The sequence below is a fragment of the Mercenaria mercenaria genome, chromosome 14 (assembly GCF_021730395.1).
Source record: "Mercenaria mercenaria strain notata chromosome 14, MADL_Memer_1, whole genome shotgun sequence".
NCBI lineage: Eukaryota > Metazoa > Mollusca > Bivalvia > Venerida > Veneridae > Mercenaria > Mercenaria mercenaria.
In genome coordinates, this window is record NC_069374.1 from 22,578,485 (window position 1) to 22,598,720 (window position 20,236).

Genomic DNA, 20,236 nt, shown 5'->3' on the forward strand with positions numbered 1-20,236 from the left:
GCAACTGGCATGTCGTGACCGGCATTCCATATTAAACAGACTAAATAGTAGATTGTAGTTTTGGATGTGAAATATAGATATATTATAGTGCTAACTGAAATATATGTAAAATGCTTGGTCTAGCCAATATTGAAGAAACTGCATTAGCCTCTAATTTTCATTCTGCTTTTTTACAAACTGATTCCTCCTTCAGACTTGTGTACCAAATTTCCCTGACCAACTGACTTTTCTCTGACCTTGAAAAAATGTTTTCCCCCGACTTTTCACTGACCATGGGAAGCATATTTAAAACATTCAAAATATCCATCTTTCTTAAAGGTGCCAAATCACACGTAGGCAACATTTCATGATTTTTGTTCGCCTCTTTTGTATTATGTAATAGATTTATCTAAGACACAAAAAAGTCTCATTCACTAAGAGTTAGATCCCTATTTGAAATGTTAGTTTTATTGTATTTTGTAAAAGTTAATGTATTTACCCTGCTTCAATTAAGAAGTATTCAAGAGAGCCAGTATTTTTCTTTTTATTTCAGAGTAATTTCTAGTTTTACATCTGCATTTGATAAATCTCAGACTATTTTAACAATCTGAATCCAAAGTGAAGTTTTAAAACTGTGTGTAGCTTCTGAATTAATTTATTTCCAATTTATCCTGTTTGTGCAAAGGGAGGTAATAATTATTTTTCAAACATGCATTTCTAATGAATTCCATCTAAATATACAACCATTAATGCAAATCTTTTACAAGGTGTTATATTTATATATTTCCTTAGGCAATGTATGTTTGTCAAATGACTTAAGGCTAAATATTTCTATCTTGTTTGGAAAACTGAGAAAATCAAGTTTCAGAAATACTGGCCTCTGGTGAAAATCTAAAAGGTACAGTAACTAATCTATTTCTTGACAAAAATCTGATTAACTGCTCTGAATACAAAGGAAATATGTTCAATCATTTCATGTACAAGAAGGTCATGTGACAAAAAATACTATTATTCAAAAAGTTCTCTTTTTATATCTAAAAGATGTGAAACAGTCATTTCCACAGTAAATTCCGAAAACCTGTCATCACTAAAACATAATGTTTTTTTCTTTTTTCTTTTTATTAAATTTTTTTTGTAATAAAAACTTGCTTTCATAGTAATTATTTCCCAGACTATAACTGTGTTACAATGAAAAAAAAGAAAAAAGCCTTTGACTGAAATATGTACATGCAGTCTAAAGTCACAATCATTTTAAAACTTAAATCTAGATCTGTCAGTGTTATCTCCAAACTTAAATCTTGGGCAGTATGTCACCACACATTGATCTGTAATCTTGTCCACATGTCCGCTCCTCTGAGTCCTATATAATATAGAATGGCTACTGAGTTTTCTTCTTGTTCACTGACAGCTGCTGAATATCTGTAACCAGAGTCCACCTGAAAAATGGTTCGGATAATACGAAATACTCTAAATTCATAAAATTCTTTAAGTGTTTTTTTCCCCGTTTTGTGCAGACATTCCCATGTAGAATACAAATTTTACAGATGATATTTTTAAGATAGTAAGAGTTATATTTCTTGCAAATGAAAAAGAAAACTTAAGAATAAAGAATCTATTTCTGGTTGCAGGTGTGGATGAAATATCTTTCTCTCCAGTGACTGTTTTGTGGTAAATTAGCACTGTCTCATTACTGCCTAAACTGTTACCCTTGAGCCAGATATTTCCATCCGCACCTTCTATCAGTGAAAGATTCTTAAAATCTACAGCACAAGACTAGGTTCTAACTGCTGATCATTTAATTTGTAAAGTTTAATATCAACATTTACCATTATTTATGACATCAGGTAAAAAAAACTCCAACAAAAAGTCAGATTACCTCACATATCAGTTACTGGGAAAGTTTGGATTTCGGCATAGTATTTCATCTGACAGTGAATTTCTAGTTAGAGTTATATGAAAATATAAGTATCTGTATGTCTGGATGTCTGTTTTTGTGATCACAAGTTAGGCATATCACCTGAAAATCATGATTCTTTATAATTATGGTCTCATCAAATAAATATTATTGTAAATATTTCTAAATTAAAGAGATTTATATCTACCTGTTATGCTATTGATACAAAATACTTAAAGAATAATAGTGAGAAATAAAACCTTACAGGGAGCAACCTACGAACTACTTTCCTGAATGCATAAAAAGTGGCTGTAGGGCAACCAGGACATTTTGCTTTAAATGAAAGTAGTACCAGCCAGAAAATTTACCATACCCAATACTAAACCTACTGAGATGTCTAAAAAGATCATAAGAAATGAAATACATGACTGTCACCTTCCTTACTTACTGGCACTGAAGCTTGTTCACCTTGCTACCAACCATAACTGTATGCACTGCCTTGTGACCTTCTTGCTACAAGTTTTACCTGTGTGCACTGCTATAAAGTTCAGTGACATTGCTGCTAGCTTTAACTATGTGCCTGGCTATAAAGCTCTGTGACTTTCTTGCTGCCATCGTTAACTATGTGCATGGCCGTGAAGCTCTTTGATTTTAACTGTTTGCAATGCCATGATGCCCTGTGACCTTTTTGTTACAAACTTTACCTATGCACTGCCATGAAGCTCTATGACATTCTTGTTGCCAGCCTTAACTGTTTGCAATGCCATGATGCCCTGTGACCTTTTTGTTACAAACTTTACCTATGCACTGCCATGAAGCTCTATGACATTCTTGTTGCCAGCCTTAACTGTTTGCAATGCCATGATGCCCTGTGACCTTTTTGTTACAAACTTTACCTATGCACTGCCATGAAGCTCTATGACATTCTTGTTGCCAGCCTTAACTGTTTGCAATGCCATGATGCACTGTAACCTTTTTGTTACAAACTTTACCTATGCACTGCCATGAAGCTCTATGACATTCTTGTTGCCAGACTTAACTGTTTGTAATGCCATGACGCCCTGTGACCTTTTTGTTACAAACTTTACCTATGCACTGCCATGAAGCTCTATGACATTCTTGTTGCCAGCCTTAACTGTTTGCAATGCCATGACGCCCTGTGACCTTTTTGTTACAAACTTTACCTATGCACTGCCATGAAGCTCTATGACATTCTTGTTGCCAGCCTTAACTGTTTGTAATGCCATGCTACCCTGTGACCTGTTTGTTACAAACTTTACCTGTGCACTGCCATGAAGCTCTATGACCTTCTTGCCAGCCTTAACTGTTTGTAATGCCATGATGCCCTGTGGCTTGTTTGTTACAAACTTTACCTGTGCACTGCCATGAAGCTCAATGATCTTCTTGTTGCCAGCCTTAACTGTTTGCAATGCCATGACGCCCTGTGACCTTTTTGTTACAAACTTTACCTGTGCACTGCCATGAAGCTCTATGACCTTCTTATTGTCAGCCATAACTGTTTGCAATGCAATGATGCCATGTGGCCTTTTTACTACAAACTTTACCTGTGCACTGCCATGAAGCTCTATGACTTTTTTACTACCAGCCTTACCTATGTGCACTGCTGCAAAACTCTTTGACTTTCTTACTACCAGCCTTACCTACATGCACTGCTGTGGAGCTCTGTGATTTTCTTACTACCAGCCTTACCTGTGTTCACTACTGTGGAGCTCTGTGGCTTTCTTACAACCAGTCTTACCTGTGTGCACTGCTGCAAAACTCTGTGACTTCCTTAGTACCAGCCTTACCTACATGCACTGCTGTGGAGCTCTGTGACTTTCTTACTACCAATCTTACCTGTATGCACTGCTGTGGAGCTCTGTGACTTCCTTACTACCAGTCTTACCTGTGTTCACTACTGTGGAGCTCTGTGACTTTCTTACTACCAGTCTTACCTGTGCTCAATGCTGTGAAGCTCTGTGACATTCTTACAACCAGCCTTATGTGTGTGCACTGCTGTGAAGCTCTGTGACTTTCTTATTACCAGCCTTATGTGTGTTCACTACTGTGGAGCTCTGTGACTTTCTTACTACCAGTCTTACCTGTATGCACTGCTGTGAAGCTCTGTGACATTCTTACTACCAGCCTTATGTGTGTGCACTGCTGTGAAGCTCTGTGACTTTCTTATTACCAGCCTTATGTGTGTGCACTGCTGTGGAATTCTGTGAACCTCTTGCTACCAGCCTTACCAATGTGCACTGCTGTGAAGCTCTATGACTTACTTACTACCAGTCTTACCTGTGTACACTGCTGTGAAGCTCCGTGACCTTCTCGTTACCAGCCTTACCTGTGTGAACTGCTGTGAATCTCTGTGACCTTGTTACCAGCCTTACCTGTGTGCATTGCTGTAAAGCTCTGTGACCTTGCTACCAGCCTTACCTGTGTACACTGCTGTGGAGCTCTGTGACCTTCTTGCTACCAGGCTTACCTGTGTGCACTGATGTGAAGCTCTATGACTTACTTACTACCAGCCTTACCTGTGTACACTGCTGTGGAGCTCTGTGACCTTCTTGCTACCAGGCTTACCTGTGTGCACTGATGTGAAGCTCTATGACTTACTTACTACCAGTCTTACCTGTGTACACTGCTGTGAAGCTCTATGACTTACTTACTACCAGTCTTACCTGTGTACACTGCTGTGAAGCTCTGTGACCTTCTCGCTACTGGCCTTACCTGTGTGCACTGCTGTGAATCTCTGTGACCTTCTTGCTGCCAGCCTTACCTGTGTGCACTGATGTGAAGCTCTGTGACCTTCTTACTTCTAGCCTTACCTGTGTGCACTGCTGTGAATTTCTTACTACCAGCCTTACCTGTGTGCACTGCTGTGACCTTCTTGCTGCCAGCCTTACCTGTGTGGTGTACACTGCTGTGAATCTCTGTGACCTTCTTGCTACCAGCTTACCTGTGTACACTGCTGTGAATCTCTGTGACCTTGCTGGCAGCCTTACCTGTGTGCACTGCTGTGAAACTCTTGTCACCTTCTTGCTACCAGCTTACCTGTGTGCACTGCTGTGAAGCTCTGAGACCTTCTTGCTACCAGCTTACCTGTGTGCACTTCTTTGGAGCACTGTGACTTTCTTACTTCTAGCCTTACCTGTGTGCACTGCTGTGAATTTCTTACTACCAGCCTTACCTGTGTGCACTGCTGTGAATCTATGTGACCTTCTTGCTGCCAGCCTTACCTGTGTGCACTGATGTGAAGCTCTGTGACCTCATTGCTACCAGCCTTACCTGTGTGCACTGCTTTCTGTGACCTTCTTGCTGCCAGCTTTATAATAAAGAATATTAAAATTCTGCCTGACCAACATTAGAGAACCTTACCCATTCTCTCCCACTTTGTTAAATATGATTTGCAAGACATGAAACTAGAGCTATCACTAAAAACTGAATAGAAGAGTTCAAGCAGTAGAAACTTTGATTAGAACACTTACATCTTTCAAAGTTTTCTCGTATCTGACTTTTCTCATATTCAACTTCATCTGTGGTCCCTCTCCAGCCAAGTTTATAGCCTGTTCACTGACAGCATATTCTGCAGATATCCAGACCAACAAGGATCAAAGCCTGTTCACACTTCCTAACCTGCTTGGCTGTGCTCTCTAGGTGTGTTCTATGCTAATAAAGAGGATCTATAAAGAGAAAACTTATCAATAAATGGATATAGTGCTGGGTGCTATTACTTCTGTCGAGGTTACAGTTGTAACTCATCACAAACATCAAGGTCCAAGGTGATAAAACTTGAGTTTGGACACCAGTCTCAGATTGAAGGCTTACCATTGGTCAGTTCCAAATTTGTGATAAAAAACAACCAACCACATTCTGCACTTCTCAGACTGGTGTCAAATATAATTTTTATGGCCATGTACATTTCACGTACTGTAAATGCTGAATTTTCGCAAGAGTATAATTTTTGCTCAATTCACAAAGTCCCTTAACTTGCTAACAATAATCCTCTCATAAACATTAACCATTAGTATAATGCAAATCAAGAAAATCTAGTCATTCCTCAACACTTCCGCAAAATCTGAAATGGAAACGGCCATATTTACATGAAGAGCACCGCCTTGCGGGTGCAGACACTCATCTGATTTTTTGTCTCTGTATAATAGAAATAAACATACCTGTCTAAAGGTAATACTTTATGATGTGTAAAATCCTGAAAAATTCAGATTAAATTAACATTACATTAAAATGACTTCCCTTACTCCTCCTGTCCAACTGTTGAAATGTTTAAAATTAATTTAGTTCTTTCCATTTTCCAAACAATTAGCTGTGACTTCTACAAATGCTTATTGAGAAAATACATTTTAAGACTTTTAAAGGTTTTTCAACACAATAAAAGGTTTTAAAGGATTTTTACAAAATTAAAGGTTTATAAAGGTTTTAAAGTCCCCTCTTTGGATGCCTGAACACTGCCAATTGTTATTCATGCCAAATATAAATGCATGTCAAAGTTATTGTCCGGACCATAATCTGGACAAAGGCATGCACTAACACACATACACCAAACAGACATTTGGACGACTATGTATTTGCTTTTCTGCAAAGTGGGCTTCAAAATACAAATAACCAATGGCATTTTAGTGGTCTTTCTTAAATTGAGTTACCTCCCTTCAACTGTAGAATTTGTAACTTATTGTATGCATAACTTTAAACGCAGCTTGATTATTTAATAGTATATGATTCTAAATACAAATGTTCCATTTACTTGTTAATTGTTTTCTTTCATTAGCATGAAATCAGAAAATCCCTTATTGTTCCCTAATTACAGCATGTAGAATAAAGATCTTCTGAAGTCCATAGTTTGTAACAAGCCATTCTTCCTCACTGTTACTTCAAACTACAAAAGAAAAAACATCTTTTCTAACTGTTCAGAAAATATATAGAAATACTAGATGTACATATAAAATGTTATTGAACAATTATTTGCTCCATGCATGCCAAAGTTATGGTCCAGACAAAAAAATCTGGACGGACACACACACACACACGCACATACACAAAACAGCCATTTGGACAAGTTTGTCTTTGCTTCTGCAAGCGGACTCGACAAGAATGATATAATGCATTGGTAGGGATTTGTGTTGAAAATGTTGGATTGCAGTATAGATAAAGAACTATAATAAAGTCATTCTTTCATACTGTATATGATTTTTTTTAACCATGTGAAGATTCAATAAAATCATTATAACAGTTTCTGTCAGTCTCCCAAGCATTGTTTACATCAGAAATGACTTCTTGACAAAATTATGACGTTTTACATAAGAGTGCAATTTTAAATCAATACTGCATTTCTGACACATTTCGGTAGATGTATCAGCAAGAAGCATTTAGTGATTCGAAATCATATCAAACACTTGCTTCTATTGCTTTTAGTGTAATTAAGTGGTAGAAATTTATCCACAAGTATACTACAGAGATTATGTAGATAGCCGAGCTCTCCCCAACTGTCAACTTAAGTAACACTATATATAAATTGTTACACAAATTTAGAGTGTAACGATTCATGAGCTAAAAACCAATCATCATTCAGGTAAAACTCCCAATATTACGTACCGGGTATATAAATAATTTCTGTCTATAGTAATCTTTTGTACTTCTCCGATAAATGTCATTAGAGTCAGTACCTACTGCTGAAATGTAATGAAACTTTATATGAACAGTATATTAATTTCAGACAATTAAAAGTGTGCATGTAGTCACTTCTGTACAGTCCCACTGTTTCTAGTTGAACAATTATAAATTTACAATAGTTGTTGGTTCTTTAACCTTTAGCCTGCTGGCAGCAAATGGTTCTTTAACCTTTAGCCTGCTGGCAGCGATTTTTGCCTTTGCGACTAATGCAGACCAAGATCAGCGTGCACACCTGTGCAGTCTGATCATGGTCTGCACTGTTCGCTATTCAGTCGGTAAATCTTGAGTTAACTTCCCTCTGAATAAGAAGTGGTACTGTCCAAATTGAATGACTGACCAGTCCATTTTAGAAATTCAGCGGGTTAATTAGGTTTAAAAGTTGGCTTAGACAGCTATGCTGAAAACCTTAAGGATAAATTGTACAAATCCAAAAGGGAGTTATGAAACCGGAGTACGACATGTGTGTGAAGTTTAATCAATTCCCATAAGTGAAACTAGCTTACATACAACAACTTAACCAAGATGTGAAAGCAAATGTGGTCGTCTTTTCTAAAACTGAGTTACCTCCCTTCAATTGTAAAATTTGTTTTATATAAAATTTAGATTTTTTTAAGAAGTTAATTTTTCTCTTCATGCAGCTGGATCAGAGAAAAATTATTCTAAATATAAAATTTAATGATCTACTTACTTATTACATGTTTTCCAAAACTGCCATACACTATGTTTCCCTCATCATTTAAGACAAAGACTTTCATCTCATTGCTATTACAGTTGCACTGCATACATTGCACTACAAAAGAAGAGACATCTTTCACCACAGTGTTTATTACAGCCAGAGAAGTTCTAGATGTATGGGGATAATGTGGGTAGTAGGAATAATTGAGCCGCGCCATGAGAAAATCAACATAGTGGGTTTGCGACCAGCATGGATCCAGACCAGTCTGCGCATGCTGTTCACTAACAGTTTCTCTAATTCCAACAGGCTTTGAAAGCAAACAGCACAGATCCTGACCAGACTGCGCGGATGCGCAGGCTGGTCTGATTCCATGCTGGTCGCAAAGCCACTATGTTGGTTTTCCCATGGCACGGCTCATTGATGATGTAACACTTGGACACAATATCAAGAAACACAATAAACTAAAAGTAGAAAAATAGTGGCCCTATGAAGCTGACCACTAGGGGTGTCACGATAAACCGGTATATTGCAATATGTTGCAAAAACTGTACTGCACCACGATATGCACCCAACGTACCGGTTTTCTATGGTATTACCTCGCATTTTTCTTTTTCGAATGTGTTTCGTGAATTGCCTTTTTTTTTTCATGGTCTGCTCGACTGAAATATAAGTTCCAAAAATTTAATTGAATAGATAAGTCATGAAACCCTTATAAGTTATATTTCTATTCAAAACCTTGAGAGTGATATTTGTTTAAGCTTATGTTTACTTTCAACAACTTATTTTAAGAGTATGGAGGTGTACAAAGGTTTAACAGTAGTAAAAGAATCTCAGGTCATAGCTTTACTGTGGTACATATTGCAATATGACTATAATGTATTGCAATATATCGTAGTACGCTTCAGGCGTATCGCGACACCCCTACTGACCACTCAGACCTTGACTGTTTGACCTTGAATATATGTATGAAACATTGAAGCATAAATGGTAACATAAACTAGTGGTCACTAAAAGGGGCCAAGTGCCACCAGTTGGATAAATTTGGGAGACGATCTTACAATGATGATGAAGACTAAGCTTCATGAACACCCACTTAACAGTTCAGGAGAAAAAGTCATTTAAAACATACTTTTCTATTTTTAGATCAAGCGACCTTAAAAGGGGATAAGGACCCTATTTCAACAAACTTGGGAGAGGACCTTATAAAGATGCTACAGACCAAGTATTAGTGAAGAACCATCAAGCCGAGAAAAGAAGTCATTTAAAAATATTTCTATATTAAGCTCCAGTGCCCACCCCCTCCCCACTAGCACGCCCATTGGAGAGGACCTTAAGGTAGTTCTGCATGTTTGATAAACCGGAAGTGATGGCATAACCTCATTTATCCGGAAAACATAGAATAAAGGCTGGATTCAACATACGGAAATGAAAATCATTTTATGAATTAATGACAACTTGTATGTAGATTTATTAAAATGGCACTGTTACTATATTTCTAAAGTCAAAATATGATATTAAAACATAAGACACGTTAAATAATTCAAGTGTCTTAAAATCAGCGTGAAATACTGAGTTCACTTTAATCATAGTCAAATATCTCAAAAATAAGCACAGAGACCGATACATTTTATTTCACCACATAAAAGGCCAAATGTTTATTTACAACTGTGAGAAGTTTCATTAAAATCTACATTGTTAGAATAATTTTTATTCGCGAAAATGTTTTGAAAGTTATGATTTACCCATAGACTCATATCATGGAAAACTGTGTGAGGTCCAAATTTTTCAAATCAGTCTAGCAAAAAATCAAGCACACAACCTTATCATTTTTATTTGGTGAATGTTCTAGGTATTTTCTGAAGTTTTGAAATGTCAAGAGTTAAATCAAATTCTACATTGTAGAAAAAAAATTGATCCAAACGTGCAGAACTACCTTAACATGATGCTCAAGATCAAATATGATGAAGATCTGTCAAGAGGTACATGCGAAGAAGTCTTTTAAGTGCATTTCTATCTATAGCTCTGTAGGAGTTGGGGTGGGGATAGGAGACTGATGCGGTGGGGATGGGAGCAACTAGGGGTAATGTGGATGGGAGTTTGAAGGAGTTTAATAGGATGTCCCCCAATGAACATTTCTGAGGAAATATTTCTTAATCAAGCCTGCAGTTTTTGGGAAAGAGATTTTTTAGCCTTTCCTTTTGGTTGCAATGGCAACAAAAATTCTTCAAGACTGACCTAAATTTGAAGGAATCAGAAATGGGACCAAAGGAACATTCCTTAGAAGTTTGGCTAAAATTGGCTTGGTGTCTTGGGAGATGTTTTTAAAGAAATTATTGACAACAGAAGGACAGACAGACGATCAAGTTTTCAATGATCCTAAAAGCTCACTTTCGGTACAGTATACTTAAGTGAGCACTGATGTTGGGTTGGGATAATGTGGGCGAGAGCTTGAAGAAATTTTGTAAAGAGTCACCTACAAGAGCTGCCAATATTGGTGGCAAATGCCCCCGAGGCATGCCCAAGAATGCTACAGTTGTCTGCGCAAAAAAACACACATCATTTCATAACCTTGACCCAAGAGACCCAGGTCATAAGCATGACATAGTTTCTCAATATGGTTAACATTTGTGTCAAATTATTTTCATGGCAGAGTTATTGACCAGACAAGAAACACTTATGACTTCTAAGTGTGACCTTGACCTAGGAGCTAGGGGTCTGGTTCTTGCGCATGACATGTTGTCTCAATACAGGGAACATTTATGTCATGTAATTTTAAAATCCCTTCATCAATGGCAGAATTATGGACCGGACAAGAAACAGACCAAGTTAACATCTAACCTCCAAGTGTGACCTTGACCTTAGAGCTCAGGTCTGGATCTTGCACAATGTCATGACATGTCATCTCATTATGGGGAACATTTATGCCAAGTAATTTCAAAATCCCTTCATCAATAGCAGAGTTATGAATGGGACACGAAACAGACCCTGTTAACCTTTGACTTCTAAGTGTAACCTTGACCTTGGAGATAGAGGTCTGGGTCTTGCACATGACATGTTGTCTCATTATGGTAAACATTTATGCCAAGTCATTTCAAAATCTCTTCATGAATGGCAGTTATGGACCAGACACAAAACAGACCCAGTTAACCTTTGACCTCAAAGAGTGACCTTGACCTTTGAGCTAAGGGTCTGGGTCTTGCGAATGACACGTTGTGTTACTGTGGTGAAGAATTATGCCAAGATATTTCAAAATCCCTTAATGGATAACAGAGATACAGCCCAGACAAGAATTTACATGGATGCACAGGCACACATGAATGGACAGTGTGATTTTAATATGCCCACCTTCTGAGGTATAAAAACATCTGTGTGAAATTATTGTACAATCAAGCCAGCAGTTTCAACAGAAAAAATATTTTTTTCAGAAAAGGGAAAATTTTCCCTATCATTTTAAATAACATAGAATGATTTGAAGGAATGTAGAAATTATTTTGAAATCGAGCCTGTGGTATTTTCAGAGTTTTCCAACTAGCCATATAGAGAAAACTAGCCTGGTCCATCTGCCATGTTTTTAATGGATTGAATTTGATAGATCACCTAAGGAACACGGCCGTGAAATTATTTTGAAATTTAGATCAGCATTTTTTAATACTTATTCTCTTACATCATCAATTCAACCTGTAGAGCAACTCCCTACGTCTAAATGCAACATCCTTCACAGACCTACAGCCCTTTTATTCTTCTGGAATTCTTGGTATTCAGCTTCCTTCTTGCTTTCCTGCAGCTTCACTATAAAAAAGAAACATTTTTCAAAAAAATCAAAACAGGTATACATACCATAATGAAATTTTGTAAGAAAATTTGAAATTGAGTTACCTCCCTTCAACCATTTTCTATTTAATAATCTCTAGGTTTAGACCTCACACTGGAAAATGACTAACTAAAATATGCCTTCTATTTAAATAAATATTTTAAATGATTTGCAAAACTCAAAGCTGCTATGTACAAAGTAAAGCAACTAAATAATGATGATTCCTTGTCCTAAATTACAGCAATTTTATCAACAGTTACATACCGCATCCTTATCCCTATATTTTCCATATCCTTTTACCATGACACTCCATGGCACATAACTATGAACACAAAAATTCCATGGTTTCTCACTGCAGCATAATCTACCATACAAAAGAAATATTTCCTTATATAACATCTTAAGAGGTACATAAATACAATAAATACAAAGAATGTTAGACAATAATTGCAATTTTCATGGCTCTACGCTCTGGGTCTTGTGGTTTTTGAGAAAGAGGATTTTGTCTTTTGATTGCCGTGGCAATCAGAATTCTGCACGAAATAGGAATTCTTTGAACATATTTGGCAAAAGAACACCAGGCAAAGTTTCATCAACTTCCACTGCATAGTTTCTGAGAAGATGACTGTTTAAGTAAAAAATGTTGATAACTCAACCTCAGGAAGAGTGGTTTGGTCATGACTTCTTGTTTGGATAAGATTGTTATGATTGTTATTATTAAATATTGTCATTTTTATTACTGTTATTATTATTATGTACAACGCCATTGAATGTCACTGTATAGAAATAGGCGTTTAATCAAATTATACAGTTTCAGTTTTTCAGTTTGAATAAAAGACAGAGTTATGGACTCTGGTGTGTAACTTTACCTTAGGATCTACAATGTTTGTGCGAGATTTTAATCAAATACATAAATAGGTTTCAGTAACAGAATGAAATGTCAATTTTAGGAAAAGGGGATATAACATTGTAAAAGCCAAGTCAGAGTCATGGGACCTAGTATGTGATCTTGTCTTACAATTCTATGATAAACATATCTTGATATATGTACAAGTTCCTTAGATGGGATGTAACAGGGCTGGGATGGATGGGACATTAAGTTATTCTTATACAGTCTTTGGTGGGGGTACACCTATAAAACTGTGATTTGATTCAGAAATGATAGGGTTTTGTGAAAATATACTTAAAGAAACTTACCACCCTTCAATTGTGAAATTTGTTTTATGCTACAACTTTCACTTTTTTAAAGTAAGCTCTCCTCTAAATGCAATTAGCCGAGTGGAAAATAATTTGAAATATGAATGATCTGTTTACTTATCAAACATGTTCCATGACTGCTGTGAAATCCAAAAATCCACTATGTTTTCCTCATACATCATGTAGAACAAAGGCCAGCATCTCCGATTACTGAAGATCATAGTCACCAGACATTCTGCTATTGTTGTTACATCACACTACAAAGAGACATTTTTCAAAATGTTTGAAAATACACAGAAATGCTACATGTACATATAAGATATTACTGAACAATTTGATGATTAAAATCTTACCAAAGTACCAAAAATCTATTTTATATGCATAACCAGGAGGGTCTACGGGCCTCCCCCAGAAATGTCTTAAAATCTGGAAGGCACTCTTGTGCAACTTGTCAAATATCTGAAAACTTATAACTTAAAGGAGTTATAAATCAGATTGTAATAGAAACTTGTTAAAGAATCATAAAAATTACACTTTTAAATGTTTCTCAAATGCCGCTGACAATATGTGAAGTGACCTCTCCTTAATTAGCGAATATATTTGCATTTTAAAAAATTCACAAACTTGTGAAATCATAAATGGATACACACCTGCCAATAAAAATTCAATGGTCTGATTTCAAAGCAGTGTTTACTGCTGCTACCATATAATGTGTTCCATTTGGTTTTCAAAAATCCCCACATTTCCATGTTGCATTATCAACACATAATTTAGTATTTTATAATTTAAATTGGACTTACTGGTAAGTTGCAGTCTTAGTCTGATGTACAGCAAAGGTTGGCCAATGACTTGAGAATGTATCCATCACTCTTCCCTTATTGGGGCTGAAATTCAGCCCCATTCCCCTCTTCAAAAAATTCTCTGTTTTTATTATGATGCAAGTTTTCCACAATTCTAACAGTTTTTATGAACTGATTTCCCTCTCCTAACAGGCCCTTCTACCATTCCTTCATTACTGAAAAAAACAAAAACAAAACAATGCAAGCTTGAATTTCTAGAGACATCTTACAAATGTATCTGGCCCTCTGTGAATGATAAATTTATGCTTTTGAATTTTGACTCACTTGCCAGTAGCGTCAGTGAGATAAGAATGTGAGGAAGCTGTTGGGCCATTTTATCAAAGCTTACGTATACAAAAATGTAAATCTATATAACAGAAGATCAGGACAACTGCACTTAATAAACTGAACCCACAAAAAGATCTCAAGCAAACAAGCAAACAGCAATGCAACAGTACGTCCTTTGACAGTACGTCAGCAGATCTGAGTAATGCCAGATTTTCGAGTTGTATCAGGGGTCTTGGATGTAGGAGTTGGACTAATCAATAATACTCCCACCTGCAATCCGTAGATCTGCACTCTCCCTGCTGAGCTCAGTGTTTAGTAGGCAGACTTACATTACATTTACAGGTGCTAGCAACTAAATCCTTTTTAACGTTCTATAGTCCTATAATTATGTATATACGTATATAGGACTATAGAACATTAAAAAGGATTTAGTTACTAGCACCTGTGCATTATCCTCTAGAGGCTGCTAGCTGGCACAACTACACATAGTGCTCTCATAATGGGGAACCCAGACCATTCGGTATTACAGTGTATTGTTTGAAGTATCAGGGCTCCAGATAAGATGCGTATTAGTGTTAATTACGCTTTGAAATAATGCATATACGCATGTCTGAATTAGCACCCATTTGCCCGCCATAATGAATGTTGCTACATGACATCAACGTATCGTCAGAACACACCGACATTCCAGTTATCTGAGGCCATTATGATTATGGCCTGTGAGGCACAATGCACCATTATGGGTTTGTCAACTGAGGCCTTAACTGTTTTAAACAAAACCTGCCAAAAGTAATAAGGAAAGTACATAAAGCCATTTTTATTTAATTGAAAATGTCGGTGATGATCTTGAACATGTTGGACATGTTTATAAAAGTAAAGGAAAATGACGTAAATGAAAGACTGTTAGTGTTGAAAGAGAAAAAGAAGTATTACGACCATAATAAGTGTCCACTCTGAAATAAAATTTGTGATGTTCGAGTTGGAGACATTTGAACCACGTAAATTGAGACCAAAATTACAGAAATCAACCCAAGATTGTACGAGAAATTGGCATCAGAACGTTGACATTAGTTTTTCTGTTGAGAATGCTTCAGAGAAAAACACCTTTAGAGAAAGTAGAGTCAATATACCTGGTTTTGCACACTTTTAACACACTTCTTGAAATAAAATGAAACATGTGGAAGCAATTTATTATTTTGCATTTTCAGGCAGAAGAATAGATACATGGCTCTTATTTATGCACTAGGTTATTCTTTAAGTGATAACTGCTCACTACTGGCAGCTCTCCAATACAGCCAGAAAGTGGCCCATTATTCGGACATATTTGTACCCAGTTCCGCACACCGTGACTAAAAATTCTCTAATTCTTTGTACAATACGTATATTGGTTGAATCGAAATTGCACAACACTGATACTTCTGTAGAAACTGTATTTTAGCTGTCATTATCATAATGATGTTGCTATAACATGCACAAACGAGGTACCCTCAGTGGTGTTTAATTTTATGCTGTCTTGGTGGTACTTTCACTACTCTTTTATATATCATTGTCATCAGAATGCCTGCTTGTCGTTAAGAAAACTATAGGAACATTCAAAAGGAGACCTGGTCCCTTGATTTCACCAGTTTAAATTTCTCTTGGCAAGTATTTCATTACAAGAAATGGAAAATTCTTTGGTGTGCAAAACCGTGAACAGTGCGAAACCGGGTACACTTTCTCTAGATCTACCCATATACTTTTATATTTTTGTTTGAAACTATTTATTTGATTGTAATATGAATATTTGATAGTCTTTTACTTGATTTGGATGATCATTTTTTATTTTTTAAAACATGGGGGGTGGGGTTGTAGTGTGTGGGAAAGGGGGTCCAGGTCACGCACCGGGCACCTGTGGTCACGGCTTGTGTCCAGGCCCGGATCCTGGGCCGGGCCAAGGGGGCCCGTGCCCCCCCCCCCCCTCCACCAGTTGGCTGAGAAGTGACCTATACTCATCAAAGATGCTCCCTACTATTTTGGCAAAGGAATATTTTTTCCTCAAATTTAGACCCAGAAACGCACCAGAAACCACCATTCCATACCTGTATTTCAAAGTTTTCCAGGGGGAGAGCCCCTTGACCCCCACCTCCCATCAAGAGGGGAATAACCCCTCCATTACCTCAAAATTTAGTCCTAAAAATGCAACAGAGGCCACCATTTATGCCTGTATTTCAAAAACTTCTAGGGTAGAGCCCCCTGGGCCCTGACCCCCTAATATGATGGGAGAACCCACCAATAAATGCACCAGAGGACACCATTTCATACCTGTATTTCAAACAAATTTTCAGGGGAAGATCCCCCACCTAACATGGGCAAAGGCACCCCCTCCAATACCTTGCTATGCACCTCGGCGGTGACATCTTCGTTCTAGACTGGTGCCCCCCAGTCAAAAATTTCTGGAACCGGGCCTGTGTCTCTGTGCAACGGTTCAATTAAAAGGCAAGTACCTGTTACTGGTACACAACATCTGTATAATCTGACACTAAATAAAAAGTAAATTAGCACAATGTCGCAGACGTCATTTAAAGTCTTTAAATAACTTAAAAGCCATGCTTATGAGTTTTTTTAAACCGCTCAGACGACGAATTAATCGCACCTCCAGTACAAATGGCGCATTTTGTTAAAGGGCAGTAACTGTGCGCTGTCAACAAAAAAACAAAACAAAACATACTGTACTCCAGCCAATAACCGATAAATTAATAGATAGAAATAGATCTAGTTTCAAGTTTTCAAGTTTATTTTTCACAGCAGGGCATATAATATGCATGTGATTGACATATGCATTGTGATTTATTGGTCCCTACAGTTTCAAGAACAAGGTATGGTAGCATACTGTGCTGTATCAAAGAAGTATAAAATACATTATTTTATAGCTCTTTGGCTGTATATACATTCAGACACATTGGAACATCCAAAGACATCTACCAGTTCTCATTTTCCCCAAGGACTGTTACTAGTAGCCAGTGGAACATATTGCCTATCACAGCTCATGAAGCAGCCACAGTTGACATGTTTAAAACCATCGTCACTGTGGCTGTTATTGTCTCTTCTAATTTTGTAAAATCGGGTATCTGTAAAGCATTTAAATCCAAGTTCTAAATGGACAATTACTTACTTGTTATTTCATTTTCAACAAAATTTAAGATGTAAATAACCCTAAATCTCTAGAAAAAGGAGGTCCGTACCCTTAGAAAACCCCTAACAGGATTGTCTAGAGGTACGGATCCGATGCCATCCGTACCTCTAGACACTTCCAAAAAAAAACTTTATAAATGCACTTGTACTATAATTTCCTTATGTACAAACGCTATAATTTTAGTTGTTATACAATACAATACAATACAATACAATACAATACAATACAATACAATACAATACAATACAATTTAAAATCGGAAAGACATGATAACAGAAAACATAAGCTCGAGAAGAGCTTTTATAACCGACTGCTATAACATATATTAAATGAACAAATGAAAAGAGCTGTAAGAAAAGGCATACAAATATAAAGCATATACAGCACACAACAGCAAAGCAAAGCAAAGCAAGTTATTATACAAGCAATACATGGTAAAAACTGAGTGGACTATGCTAATCATGACCAGAGGCCTAAAAATTACTTAAGAACATAAAAATTAAGAAACTGGAAAGTGGAAAACTGACACAAATGTGTATTAGACTAAAAAAGCTAAGAAAGCGTATCCCTTCAAACCAGGTTTGAGGAGAACAGATTAACATAAACCTCTCAGATTTGGAATAAAACAAACAAATAATTATAATACGTATGATGGCATACAAACACTAAAAAGCAAGAATAGGTTACAAAACTAAAAAGGTATTGGAGGATAAGCACATAGTCTAAGAAGCACAAATAATATTTATAACTGCAGTGGAAATAATATGCAAAAATAGTCAAAATGAAAAACAAATGTTTTAAATTCACAAGCGCCTACACATAATCTTCATTTTTATGAAGGAGTGTAGTATTCGGAAGAAAAAGACAACTGAACCAGTATAAAGTCAGTAGTATCAAGTTTTCAAGTTTATTTTTCACATTTCGCATAATTTTAAGATGTCCAAAACGTTGCGGAATGGTACACTTTGGTACTAATAACATTTCATTTGGACTTTATCATAGATTCCTTGTGTAAAATCTCAAACTCTAAACTAAAAGAAAGGTTTTAAATCCATATAACATTTCAATGAAACTTCAAAGTTTTGTTGTTTTTAGCATCATCTGGGACATGTGCAGTGAATTTCTAAAATTGTGTGATATGTATTTCTAAAGTCATTGTAAATATACTTCGTTCTACCCAAGCAGAAACTGTCAGGTACTCGAAAATAAACCCATCAGAAAAATTACCGATGACAGCGAAAATACTCTCACCCGGCCATATTAATCCAGCTTTTCTGCGACGATTCCTCCATCGCCGCGGCGTTGGAACCATCGCTTCTGCGAAAGCTACGGCCAGTGTGATTGTAGTTACTCGATAATATGTATTTGAAAGTTTTATTAGACTCAGTGAGTCCAAGTTTTAATGTAAATGAACTTCGCAAACAATTTTGTTTTTATTAAATAACATGCACTTTACAACATAAGAAAATTGCTCAATTAAATATTGCATTTAATGATTTGTTCGATGCTAAAAAGGAAGTGCGCGTTTTCTTCTCGCCTTTGGTCAATTATAATGATAAAATTCTGTCTCGTGTATTTTTCATTTTCAGCTGTATTTTCTGTCATATATAATTAAATGACCAGATTCTTATGTTTCATTTCTCTTCGTATTTTTGTTTCTGAAAAAAAAGTAAAGAATAAATTGTAAATGTTTACATTGTCTGAAAAAAACAAAAAACAACAAATTTGAAATACTTTCACAGAAACTTTCCTTTGGTGACCCTTTACCCAATGCCAATGAATTCCACCAGAAAACATGGTCACTTTTCACTATACAAATGTATGTATATGATAGCAACTTTAAAAACATCTTTTTAGAGTCTGCTTGCCAGATTTTAAAGTAATTTCTCAAAAATGTTTTCGGATGACTGTACCAAGATTGTTCAAATCTGATTTATCGGAAACATGGCCACCTGAGCTAAGTATAAAAAAGTATCCTTCACTGAAGTCCTATTTTGAGATTAATATTCAGAAATGTTCATGTGGTGACCTACAACCAACATTGTTCATATCATTGATTTCCAGTGTAGTAGTGACAGAAAGTTTTAGTAAGTCTTATGACTGTTTAATATATTGTGCTGATTAACAAAGCATAAATGGTACTCTAAATTATTTTTGTCAATTGCTTTTTACTTTGATTATTTTTATTACCGGTAATTGAATTTCAACATAGTTTCATGATCTTCATGATTTTCTAACTACTATCACCATGCTGTGGCTAGATGTAGATAATTGGAATGATTTGTCAAGGTTCAAAGATATTGTTTATTGATAAAACAAGTATCAAAAGTGATACCCGTGAGTTTGTCATCTGTAACAATTTTACTGCTGACATTCTACAGGTCATAGATTTTGCCCTGTCTTGATGAAACTTGGTCATAATGTTTCCCTCAGTAATCTTTGGCAATTTAAAAATTAATTCATTTATGTTCAAAAACTAGGTCACTAGGTAAAAATCATAAGAAAACCTTGTATTCACTATAGATGCCACATTTTCTACTTGATCTTAATTATCAGTGCAGTTCTCTCTGTGAAGTCTACAATTATTTTAAATTCTTGGTTACCTTAGGTCAAAAACTATTTCACAAGATCAAGACATAGAAATGCCTTGTTAAATTTTTAAAAGCAACATTTTTTTCTTGATCATCAT

At 36.3% G+C, this 20,236-nt stretch overlaps 1 long non-coding RNA gene across 2 annotated transcripts; it reads right to left on the reverse strand.

Moving 5' to 3' along the window:
- Positions 1–459: 459 nt before the first annotated feature.
- Positions 460–13,494, reverse strand: LOC128548396 (uncharacterized). 2 transcript variants are annotated; one of them, XR_008367008.1, is made up of 6 exons: positions 13,366–13,494; positions 12,316–12,415; positions 11,905–12,029; positions 8,253–8,354; positions 5,365–7,560; positions 460–1,415 (listed from the first exon to the last, which is right to left on the reverse strand). It is a non-coding gene; the product is annotated as an uncharacterized LOC128548396 (long non-coding RNA). The 2 variants fall into 2 exon arrangements; XR_008367009.1 differs by lacking the exon at positions 460–1,415 and adding an exon at positions 1,891–1,996.
- Between the last annotated feature and the right edge of the window lie 6,742 nt (positions 13,495–20,236).